Below are 12,931 nucleotides of genomic sequence, written 5' to 3'. Positions count from 1 at the left end.
AAGGAAGGAAGAAAGAAAGAAAGAAAGAAAGAAAGAAAGAAAGAAAGAAAGAAAGAAAGAAAGAAAGAAAGAAAGAAAGAAAGAAAGAAAGACTGCCTTCAAGGAACTTACCATGTAATGGCCCTTTTCATTAGGGAGCCAAAGTGACTTGTTGTCAGGAGAGTCTCCAATACAAACCGATATGCCAGCCAACTGTAAAGTTCATTCAATATCAAAGAACTACCTACTGTGTGCAAAGCATTGTGGAGGAACTAGAAATATAAGGACAAGAATGAAACAGTCCCTCCCTTAAAGAGCTTGTTTACAAAGTGAAATGACATGAATTTGTACACGTCTGGAAGTGTGTGAAGTAAAATATGTTTGCCCTCCCTCATGTGAATTTGATCCTTTGTTCCAAGCCCTGATTTTTAGGCTGTGACTTTCTTTTAGGCAATTTTCTGAACCTTGGGTCTATGAAGTTTGGGCTTCCTTTTTAAAAATTTCAGGGGACAAAACAATAGGAAATAGGAAAAAACTGCCTAAGGTACCATCTCCCATACCAGATCCAGCTGCTCCCATACTATTTTGCTTATTCTATATCCAAGTTGACTTATTTTGTTATTGTTCAGCCATTCCAAGTCATGTCCAACCCTTTGTTTTCTCATTTGGAGTTTTCTTGGCAAAGATACTGGAATGGTTTGCCATTTCCTCCTCCAACTCATTTGTTAGATGAGGAAACTGAGGCAAACAAGTTAAAATGATTTGGCCAGAATCGCACAGTGGGTAAGTGTCTGAGGCTAAATTTAAACTCAGGAATATCAGTCTTCCTTACTCCAGATCTGCTACTCTAGTTACTTTGCCCTCTTGCTTGTACCACTCTTTTTTATAATATGCATAAATGGAGATTTTGAACCTTTGGACTTCATCCCCCAGAAGTCCCTTAGTATTTCCCAAAATTCCCTTTAATCTCTCCTGCGCCTCCACATTTGTGTGGTCACATTATTGTTTTATAAGTTCTGTAGCTCCTCCTTCTTCCTCTCTTCTTCATGAGAGCAGCTGAAGTCAGTTTAACACCTTTTCACTCTAGTTTTTTTGTTAGTTTATTATCAATAAAACTTCATTAAAAATAATACTTAGTTATTGAATCTTAATTTTCATCTTTACAAATAGTATCAATAAAGTGCATATATCTCCTTTTTTTTTAAGCTTATATCTCCTTTTTTTTAAGCTTTAACTTCTGTTTTCATATGAGTTCTTAGACAGAAAATCAATAAGGATTAGGCAATCCAGGTTAAGTGACTTGCCCAAAGGCAAACCAGATTTAAATCTGAGTCATCCAGGCGTGGTATTCTATCCATTACCTAGTTACGATCTAGTTGCATCAGTATCTTCTTTGTAATAGTGTGTATCAATAAAATCTCAAGCCCCTAGCCAGTATTTCCAAAGATTAGATAATCTGTGTGTGTGTGTGTGTGTGTGTGTGTGTGTATGTCTCCTCCACATATCTAACCAATCATAGCTTCTCGGGTGCCTTTGAGCAAATGAAATACATACACATCAGATATATGTTGGTTAACCACAGTTTTATTTTCATGTTGGCTTTTAAAGATTGGTTGGCATCCACATCCAGAGGAAGACCTGTGGGAGTAGAAACTCAGAAGAAAAACAACTGCTTGATCACATGGGTTGATGGGGACATGATTGGGGATGTAGACTCGAAGCAATCACCCTAGTGCAACTATCAATAATGTGGAAATAGGTCTTGACCAATGACACATGTAAAATCCAGTAGAATGGCTATGGAAGGGAGGTGGGAGGAAGGGAAGGAAAGAACATAAATCATGTAACCATGGAAAAAGTATCTTAATTAATCAATTAAAAAATAAAATAAAATAAAGATTGGCTGGATAGAAATGCAAAATAGATTTTAAAGAACATCTTTGGAATGGATACACCATCTCCTGGGGAATGAGAAGGTAAAGAAGAGAAAGAAAATGCAATTTGTATCTTGGGTTGGAATATGTCTTGGATCTGACTATGCCCTTTGGCATAGCCATGCACCAGAATCTGCCCAGACACAGCTCTTGGCCTCCAGAACCTGGACTCATCTCTGCAGTTAAGCTCTCAATTTTTACAGCAACTTCTTTTCCCCTAGATTCTTTTGGCCTCGGTCAGTCTCCTTTGTGTCTCTGCCTTTACTCTTGGTGGTGGCAGCCCAGGGTGAAGTAGGCAGCAGCAATGGTTAGGTAAAGAGAGCTGCTGTGGCAGCAGTGGCAGCAGCACCAGCAGCTGTTGCAGAAGGTGGCCTTGGCCCACGTTCACTTAGAAGGAAGGAATGAAAAAACATTATGTGCTCAGAAACTAGGCAGAGGCAGCTGTGGTTCAGTAGTTAAGAGCACTGAAACTGGGTTCAGGAAGACCTGAGTTCGAATCCATCTTCAGACACTTCCTAATTATGTGACCTTGGACAAGTCATTTAACCTCTGATTGTCTGACAAAAGGACACGCTGGATCCACAAGAGAAGAAAATGGCAAACCATTCCAGTGGTTGCCAGGAAAACCCCATGTGTAACTATAGTCCATGAGGTTATATAGAATCAGACATGACTGAACAACAATAGACATCAGAACCCTAAGTATAGGTGTCTGAGTTCTAGAGAAAGATGACCAGAGTCCAGCACCCGTGTTGGAGATGACTGAGAAGAGACAAGGTGCCTAGATTCTGGGAAATGTAGCCCAATGTCTTGGAGATATCTATTGGAATGGATTTGAGGAAATTATACTTCAAGAAATGCATAGTGAGAGGGAAAAGAATGGTACTAAACGAGCCTGGGCTCCAACAGAGCGGTCAGCATCTTGGGTCATTGGACTTAGACAGGACACAGGAAGAGACAAAAGAATGAGACAAACCCAGTCACTGGTGAATTTTCCCCTGAACTGGATTCCAGAGGGCTGGAACAGTTCCTCCTTCTCCTTTATATTCCCTCTCTCTTTTTTGTTTTCCACTCAAAAGAAGAAAGATCTAAATCCAAAATCCTATTTCCTTTTAAGCTGTACCTTATTGTTTTAAGATTACATTATATCTAGGGGACAGCTGGGTAGCTCAGTGGATTGAGAGCCAGGCCTAGAGATGGGAGGTCCTAGGTTCAAATCTGGCCTCAGACACTTCCCAGCTGTGTGACCCTGGGCAAGTCACTTGACCCCCATTGTCTACCAAAAAAAAAAAAAAAAGATTACATTATATCTCTCTCTAGATAAAGATAGACTCTGTCCTCATTTGTTGTTGTTGTTCATGTAAATATTTATCAGAATACAGAGTGTAGGAATCCCTAGAGGAAAAGGTCTGGAATGTAAAGAATCAAGAATTTGATTATGTCAGAAGTTTAATTGCTTAGGGGGCAGCTTGGTGGCTCAGCGGATTGAGAGGCCTAGAGACAGGAAACTAGACTGTCCTGGGTTCAAATCTGACCTCAGCTACTTCCTAGCTATGTGACCCTGGGCAAGTCACTTAACCCCCATTGTCTAGCCCTTATCACTCTTCTGCCTTAGAACCAATACCTAGTATTACCTTAGTTTTAAATAAAAAGTTCAATTGCTGGTTAAAAGCTAAAAGCCAGAACCCTAAATGATGTATATATATGATTTTAAAATTGATTATCTATATTTTTAGTACCGCTAAACTTTCACAGAAAAGAACCCATGTAGCTTTGGGTTTGTTGTGTGCTGGACCTGACTTGTAGGGGCTCACAAGAGCTGGTTGTTAAATCTTCAGTGTGAACATCTATAGCACGGAAATCAGCAAATTAAATAAGGGCTCAATTTATTGTTCTGTTGATTTATAGGCTTCAGGAAAATGATGGAGAAAATGCTAATAATATAGGATTTTTTTTTTAACTTTACCTTCTGTCTTAGAATCAGCACTAAGTATTCCAAGACAGAAGAGTGGCAAGGGCTAAGCATTGATGGTTAAATGACTTGCCCAGGGTCACACAGCTAGGAAGTGTCTGGGGTCAGATTTGAACCCAGGACCTCCCATCTCTAAATCTGGCTTTCAATCCACTGAGCCACCTAGCTGCCCCCAATAATACAGATTTAACATAAAAGCATTTACATATACATTTGGGGAAGGGAAGGGAGTCAGTAGCTAAACCTTTACCAGCACATTCTTGATTTGAGTGATTCCATCTAGACAAAAACTGAAATCTGTCTCTAGCAGACTGGGTTGTTTTTGAACTCTGGCAAGGGAAAAACTCCTCTGACCTCCAAAGGAGAGGGGAGAAGAGGGCAGTGGCCAAGAGGAAGCTAAGCCCTAAGAGAGGAGACAGCTCTGCCTGGGAGAAATCATACCCTCCCTTTTCTAGAAAAGAGAAGGAAAAGTACTTCTCAGCCAAACTCTACCGTCCAGTGACACCTATTGGTAACTGTAGGAAAAAATGATTTATTATATTGTTCAGGAAAAATTATTACACTGTTTAAGTCCAACCCTATGTGATTAAAAGGTTGTCTGTACCCAGAATGCTGCCTGATTCCAGGAATTCTCTAGGAATGCTAGAGTCGGCTACAGAGTAGGTGGATTTCTGTCCTAGATCCACCCAAAGCATTCTCATTTTGGGTTACCATAACATGGGCCCACCCAAGCTTGTGTTTTGGGTTCCCTTGTATACTGGCTTCCCCTAAATTTTATTAAATATTTACAATTACTCCTTTCTAACTCGATCTACCTTGCTTTCAAATTGTCCTCTGCAACTTTGCTTAACTTGTATGTGTGGCTGGTGTGCCTTTTAGACCTCTGTCTAAACCCTATATAATATAAACCTTCCAGAGCCTGGATGAGAGGAAGCCAAGCCTCCTTTCTGGCTCATTTTCTTGTATTAAATGATCTAATAAGTTTCTTTCTATTATTATTTCAGATTTAGTTTTTTTTTCTCTTGTAAACAACATTAAATAAATGCAAAGTAAAAACAAACAAAAAAAAAAAATACCCAAGACCCCATTTTGGGAATGGGATAAACAGACTAACAATTGGAGGAAGGTAGAGGTCAGGAAATGCCCTCATGTAGGAAATTACACTTGGGCTGAGCTTTGAAGAGTTCTAAGAGATGGAGACAAGGGACAAACTTCTAAACCTGCAGACAACCTGTGACAAGATCTTCTGGAAGGAAATGGAATGCCTTGAACAAGGTGATTAGCTGGATCATTGAGTGCATGAGTGCATGTGTATTCCCGTATATGGGAAGGAGATTGTGGAGGATTTCAAAGTGTTTATATTTTTCTCTAAAGGCCAAAGGGAGCCATTGAAAGTTCCTTCAGGAGAGTGTCTATGCTTTAGGACTATCAGAACGGCAGTTGTATGGAGAATGGATTGGAGAAAAGAGACATTGGAGGCAAGGAGACCAGTTAAGAATCTAAGAACAGTAGTTCATGTGAAGACAAAAGGGTCTGAACAAAGGATACAAGAGATGTGGAACTTACACTTTGGGTATAATTGTTTTAATATTGGGATCTTGTTTTCTCAAGTTGCATGATTATCTGAGATGGGAAAACTAATAATAATAATAATACCACTTTAGCTAGCATTTATATTAGACAGCTAAGTGGCTCATTGGATAGACTACCAGGCCTGGACATGTTACTTAACCCTGCTTGCCTCAGTTTCCTCATCTGTAAAATGAGCTAGAGAAGGAAATCCAAACCACTCCAGTAGCTCTGCCAAGAAAACCCCAAATGGGGTCATGAAAAGTCAGATACAATTGAAGAACAACAAATGCATTTATATAGCACCTACTTCATTCCAGGCATTGTGCTAAGTTTATAAATATTTCATTTGATCCCCACATTATCCCCACAACTCTGGGATATAGCTGCTATAATTATCAACATTTTACAGTCAAGGAAACTGAGGCAAACAGAGGATAAGTAATTTGCCCAAGGACACACAGTAAGTGTCTGAGGCAGATTTCAACTCAGGAAGGTCTCTATCTCTTTCTTTTCCACTCCAAAAAAAATTGTTTTTAACCTCTTTACAAATACAGTCAAGAAAAACAAATGCCCACAATGACCTTGTTTAAAAATGAGTATCTTATTTTGGATCTGGAATCTTGAATCCATCTCCTCCTCAGGAAGTGGGTAGTATCACTTATTAAAGGTTCTTTGGAATAGTAATTGATTAATTGAGTAACATTGATGAGAGTTTCTTAAAGATTTCAAAATTGTTTTTCCTTACATTTTCTGTCGGTAAAAATTGTTCTCGTGGTTCTCTTTGTTTTATTTCATTCAAAACTTCCCAAGTTTCTTCAAAACTACCCTCTTCACCATTTTCAATGGTGCAATAATATTCCAATACATTCATAACATCAATTTATTCAGTCATTCCCCAAATCATGAGCATCCTCTTAGTTTCCAGTTCTTTACTATAACAAAAAGAGCTTTGATAAATGTTTTTATATGTATGAGTCCTTTCTCTCTTTGAAATAATTTGGGTGTAATGGGATCAGCTAGGGCAAAATTTAATGACTCTTTTTGGACATAGCTCCAAATTGCTTCTGAAATAGTTGAACCAACCCTCAGCTCTACCAACAATGCATTGGTGTGCCTATCTTCTCACATCCCCTTTAACAATTGCGCTATTTCATCTTTGTCATCTTTGCCAATCTAATGGATGTGAGGTAGAACCTCAGAGTTGCTTTAATTAGAATGTCTCTTATTATTAGTGATTTGGAGCATTTTTCATATGGTTGTTAATAGCCTGGATTTCTTCCTTTGAAAAACTGCCTGTTCATAGCCTTTGATATGGCCCTATGATTTACGTAGGGTCCATAAACATTTATTTTATAACTATGTTTCAAAATTTGTTTCCTTCATAGTTTTTTGGATTTTATTTTATATTTTTAAAACTATTACTCTGAAAAGAGACTCAGATTTCACCACACTATCAAAGGAGTCTATGACACAAAAAGTAGTTTGAGCCTTTGATTTAGAGAGGGAGAATTTTTTTAATGCTTTTAAGATTTTTCTGACTCAAAATTCCCCTTAATAAAATGTCAAGACCCTTCAATGATGTGAAATCTTAGACACTATCAGCTAAAAACCTGGAAGGGGTTAGTTGAAGGCAAGTAGGAGTCGAGGTATGAAAGCAGAAACACATAGGGTAAAGGCATCCTGAGTGAGTAGGTTTATAAGCAGGAATTCTGGGTCCTCATACCTTCCAGAGAGCTAGCTAGCTATCCTTTGTTCAAGGAAGTAGGTAGATATGGATTACTCATGGGAATCAAAATTCATCAAACACTCCAGGTATACTAAGAACATGACAAAATAGAAACCTGATGATTATTGTTGTTCAGTCATTTTCCAGTTGTGTCCAACTTTTTTTGGCTGTATTTGGGGTTTTCTTGGCAAAGATACTGGAGTGGTTTGCCGTTTCCTTCTCCAGTTCATTTAACAGATGAGGAAACTGAGGTAAACAGGGTTAAGAGACATGACTACCCTCTTATAATATAGGTTTATAATCCCAAACTAGAGGTTGGAAGGCAGCCATACTAACTGCCACAGAGAGATCCCCATAAATCCTCCTTTAAGGCCTGGAAGGGTTTTCCTTTGAAGGTTGCTGTGATCATTCATCTCTTTAATGTGTCATGAATGAAAACAAAGAGGTTAGGCAGTCCAGTCAGATACCACTAATTTCTGTAGAAACTTCCTTCATATCCTGGTGAGGAATACCCAATAATCTCTCAGCTGGAAAGGACATCTGAGTCAATCTAACTGAACCCAAAAGTGCACAAGAATCTTCCTTGCAACATTAAAATGGTCATGACAGAGATTATGAATACAGAAAAATATGAAAAGATTTATTTTGAACTGATGCAAAATGAAATCACACAAAGAAACAATATACATAATAACTACAACAATGTAAACAAAACCACCACATCTAAAGAGTCATCTAAAACATCTAAAACAAACTTTACAAAATTACAAAGAACAAGCTTGGTCAGCTTCAAAGAAGAGAGATGAGAAACTGGCACACCACAACCTTACTCCTTTTTCCAAAATTGTTTTGATTTTTAATAGCATGGTCTTGGGATTCCAAAGCCAGAGCTTACACAAAGAAAACAAAAACAGTCCTTGCCCTCAAGGAGTTCTCATTGGAACTAGATCCTTAGCAGAACTGAATGGGGTCCATGGATGTAGATCATCACATATGAATGTAACCAGGGTTTCAAAATCATCTGCATAATATGTTCTTCATTGGTCAAGAATGATTACTCAATGCTCTACCCCATATGAGGGGAGGAGTTAGTAAGGGCAATCATCTGCATTTTTATCAGTTTCTACTTAGAATTGGTCTCATCAAATTCTCATCCCAATGTATCTTTGCCAGTGGAAGATTCCTATCTAGGTTACTGCTGGGCTGGATTCCAAAAGTTAAAGACCTAGCATGGATTTGATTCCCAGATTCAGGAACTCCAGGAAAGCTCTATTTCTTGACTTTTCCATAGCCTCCAACTTCCTTCCCCTAAAATGAAAGGACAAATGCTGAAGCAAATGAGTGAGACTCATTTTCACAAGGTCCATTTTCATGGTGCTACATGTCGTTCTCAGAGGGAGAGAGAGCTCAAGACTTTTCCTTTTGTTATCTCTCAATGGACACCATCTAGAAGAAAGAAGTCAAACCAAAATGGTGGCAAAGACAAACACCAACCAAAGTCTTATGGATATGTCCCAAGCTCTGGTTTTATAACTATGATCAGTCAAAGAGGTGACTGTCCATCATGCGGTTACCAACTATCTACACATGCTCCAAATCTCTCCAAAGAACTCACATTACCCATTTTCATGGCTCCTAGAAACAGACCACCTACCCTCTGGCTTCTGTTCCATCAGGGGAATTCTATACAAGGTCATAAGAAGGACCAGGGTCCCTGGCTAGTCTTCCATCACATACAGATGAGGATTCAGTTGGAGGAGACTGAGGGCTGGGCCTAGGGTCAAGATAACCTGAATTCAAATCCAACTTCTGACACTTCTTAGCTGTATGACTTTGGGTGAGTTGTTTAGCCTCTGTTTGCCTCAGTTTCCTTAAGTGTAAAATGGGGATGATAACAGTACCTCTCTACTACCACAGGGTTGTTGTGATGATTAAATGAGATATTTGTAAAAAATATTTAGCACAGAAGCAGGTAGGTGGTTCAATGAATAGATAGCCAGACCTGGAGATGGGAAGTCCCAGGTTCAAATTTGATCTCAGACACTTCCTAGCTGTGTGACCCTGGGCATGTCACTTGACTCCAATTGCCTAGCCCTTACTTAGTATCAATTCAAAGACAGAAGATAAGGGTTGATTTTTTAAAAGTATTTAGTCCAGTGCCTGGCACATAATAGGTATTATTTAAAACTTATTTTCTCTTCCCTGGATAGAGTATTTAACCTCAAGTCAGGAAGACCTAAGTTTGAAATCTAGTCTTAGGCATTTACAAAATCATTAGCTATGTTGCCCTTGGCATATTATTCAGCTTACCTCATATTTGCCATCTGTAAAATGGGGATAATCATAGTACCTACCTTCTATGATTGTTGCGAAGATTTTTTTAAAGTTGATAATTTGCAAGCACTTTGCCAATCTTAAAGCTCTACATAAATGTCATCATTTATTATCATCAACTCAGGATTTTAGAGCAAGAAATTACTCTGAAAAGAATTCACAGACTGTAAAACATATAGCTATGTAGTATTCTTATTAATATTACTATTTTTATTTAACAAATTATGTTGGTCAGGATTACAATTGCTAAAAATGATAAAAACATACTAAAGAAATATATCAATAAATACAAACATAATAGTATATTATCATATTCATATATTCATATAATATATAATGTGTGATAATATATCATATAACAACAACATATAATCACACAAATATAACAATTAGGTAATTAATTATGCAAATCTATAATTGACATTAGCCTTCCTGGGTCTCTAGATGTCCTCCAATTCAACCCACGTTTCCTAATTTTCACCTCCTGTCACCCAGATCCAGTCTTTTCTCTGAAAGCAAAAATCAGTCCAATTAAAGGAGTTTGGGGGTACATTTGGATGGAAAGAGTAGATCCTATATGGAGATGGATTTGCCTATTTACTATAACCTACAAAGAGCTTAAATTGTCCCTCCCACTCCAAAATGCCTCCTTTGCCAGCCTTATACACCACATAACATTTCTGCCATTTTATGCCCTCCATTGTTCCCAGAAGCATCACTTAACTGCCCTTAGATGAGATATCTGAAGTCATCTAATTCACAGATTCTTATTCTTTTTTGCATCATGGATCCCTTTAGCTGATGGTGAAATCTATTAACACTTCAGAATATTGTTTTTAAGTAACAAGTGGAAGAATTTAATGAGAATAAAGGTGCATTTTTTTCATTCAATTTTTTTTTAAACCCTTACCTTCCGTCTTGGAGTAAATACTGTGAATTAGTTCCAAGGCAGAAGAGTGGTAAGGGTAGATGATGGGGGTCAAGTGACTTGCCCAGGGTCACACAGCTGGGAAGTGTCATTCAATTTTCCACTCATGGATCCCCTGAAATCTATCCATGGCCCCCAGGTTAAGAACTCCTGGTCTAGTCTAACTTTCCCATTTATAAAAACAGATGACAAAATTCCGACTTCATGAAAATCCATCTGCTAAGTATTCCACTAAGTGGATCTCCTGATGCCTTAGAACAGTGACTTTCATGCTAGAGTCCTGAAGTCGCAGGGCTCTCTGAGTGTCTCTGATACTCTCAGAAAAGAAACCGGGTCCAAGGAGGCAATCATTGTGGTCACTCTGATAGCTCAAGTCCCCCGACCCTGCTTACACATGTCTCACAAGAACTGAGAGTGCTGAGTTACTGAAAACCACTTATTCTTTCACATTGGAAATTTATGCTCTAAAAGAGTTTCCTTTCTAAGCATGCTGGAATATTGAGTTTGTTCTATCTGTCCTGTGACATCTTCTGGCCCCAGATTAACAGACATGCAAAGGCAACAGGCACACACCAGAGGGAGCCAGCAATCTACTGTTCAAATTCCTTGGTTCCTTATCCAGACACTGAAAGGCATTTGCAGACACCAAACCAGAGTATGTGCAATTTCACTATCAAAACCAATCCCTCGATGAGGAATCATAGACTGGCATCTGGAAGGGAGCTTAAAGCAATGTAGGCTATCAAGAAATCCTCCTACATTCCCTCCCCAAGTTGTCTGGGTATGGTTGTGGCCACTCCAATGTGACACTGGCTGTCGTTTTATAAAACTCTTGAGGGGAGCGTGGTAAGGTACAAAAGGTAAGTTCAAACTTACTTTTCCATTGACTTCCATTACAATATCATGAACCTTCATGTTTAATCTGCATTTGGCTCGTCATTCTGGAACTTCAAATGTCTTTCTCTCTCCTCTACTATCCTGGACTCTGTGAATAGTGAGTGAGTGGGGAGATGGAGGGAGGAAGTGGGGTCTGAATCCCAGCTCTTCTGCCTACTTCCTCTTAGTGTTGCCCAAGGGAAAGAGTATGGTCTCTAAAATCGAAACGCCTAGATTCAAATCTTACTTCTTATGATTTCTTTAAAAAAAAACCTTACCTGGGGGCAGCTGGGTAGCTCAGTGGATTGAGAGCCAGGCCTAGAGACAGGAAGTCCTAGGTTCAAATCTAGCCTCAGACATTTCTCAGCTGTGTGGCCCTGGGCAAGTCACTTAACCCCCATTGCCTAGCCCTTACAGCTCTTCTGCCTTGGAGCCAATACACAGTAATGACTCCAAGATGGAAGGTAAGGGCTTTAAAAAAAATAAATAAAAAACCCTTACCTTCGGTCTTAGAATTCACACTAAGTATCAGTTCGAAGGCAGAAGAGAGGTAAGGATGAGGGCAGAGATGGCACACAGAGGGCTTTCTGTGGGCATGCAGTTGCTCCTCCCTTGCAGAGTTCATTACTGGAAAGGCAGAGGGACTTGAGCAAAACTGCTCCCCTTCCCCTCTCCATTGTGCCTGATGACATTTTTTCACATCACCTGCCCCTCTGCCCAGCAGTCCAGTGGGAGCACACAGGGATTAAGTTGGGCAACTCACAGACAGCAGAGCTGGAGGGGAGTAGAGCACTCAGGCCACTCCCCTTCCCCTCTCTGCACATGTTAAGGACATTTCTCAATTCACCAACCCCTCTGCCCAGCCGCGCAATCGGAGCACTTCCTCCCTCCCCTCTGTGGGGTAAAGGGGGGGTGGCGGGGGGGACAGGGCACAGCCGGCCCTCGATGCAGGGGTCAGCATGGCGCTCAGTCTTGGGGCTGGGGTGGAGGTGGGGACTGGTATTCTGTCTCTAAAAGGTTCACCATCAGTGGGCTAGAGAATTGAGGTTAAGTGAATTGCTCAGGGTCACGCAGCTAGGAAGTATGTGAGGCTAGATGAACCCAGGACCTCTCCTTTCTAGGCCTGGGTCTCTATCCATTGAGCCACCTAGCTGCCCCTCTCTATGATTTTGAACAAGTCATTTCCTATGTCTAGACCAGTGGTTCCCAAACTTTTTTGGCCTACCACCCCCTTTCCAGAAAAAATATTATTTAGCCCCCTGGAAATTAATTTTTTTAAAAATTTTAATAGCAATTAATAGGAAAGATAAATGCACCTGTGGCCATCACCACCCAATTCAATTGCTGCAGCACCCACCAGGGGGCAGTGGCGCCCACTTTGGGAATCACTGGTCTAGACCTCAGTTTCCTCATTTGTAAAAGGAAGTAGGACCAGATGATCGCTAAAGTCACTTTTAGCTCTTAGGCTATGATCACTTAGCCAACACCATCCTTCCTTCCTCCTTCCTTCCTTCCCTTCCTTCCCTTCCCTTTCCTTCCTTCCTTCCTTCCTTCCTTCCTTCCTTCCTTCCTTTTTTTCTTCCTTCCTTCCTTCCTTCCTTCCTTCCTTT

The sequence above is a fragment of the Gracilinanus agilis genome, chromosome 2 (assembly GCF_016433145.1).
Source record: "Gracilinanus agilis isolate LMUSP501 chromosome 2, AgileGrace, whole genome shotgun sequence".
Lineage (NCBI taxonomy): Eukaryota > Metazoa > Chordata > Mammalia > Didelphimorphia > Didelphidae > Gracilinanus > Gracilinanus agilis.
Note: the sequence above shows the minus strand (reverse complement) of the source record.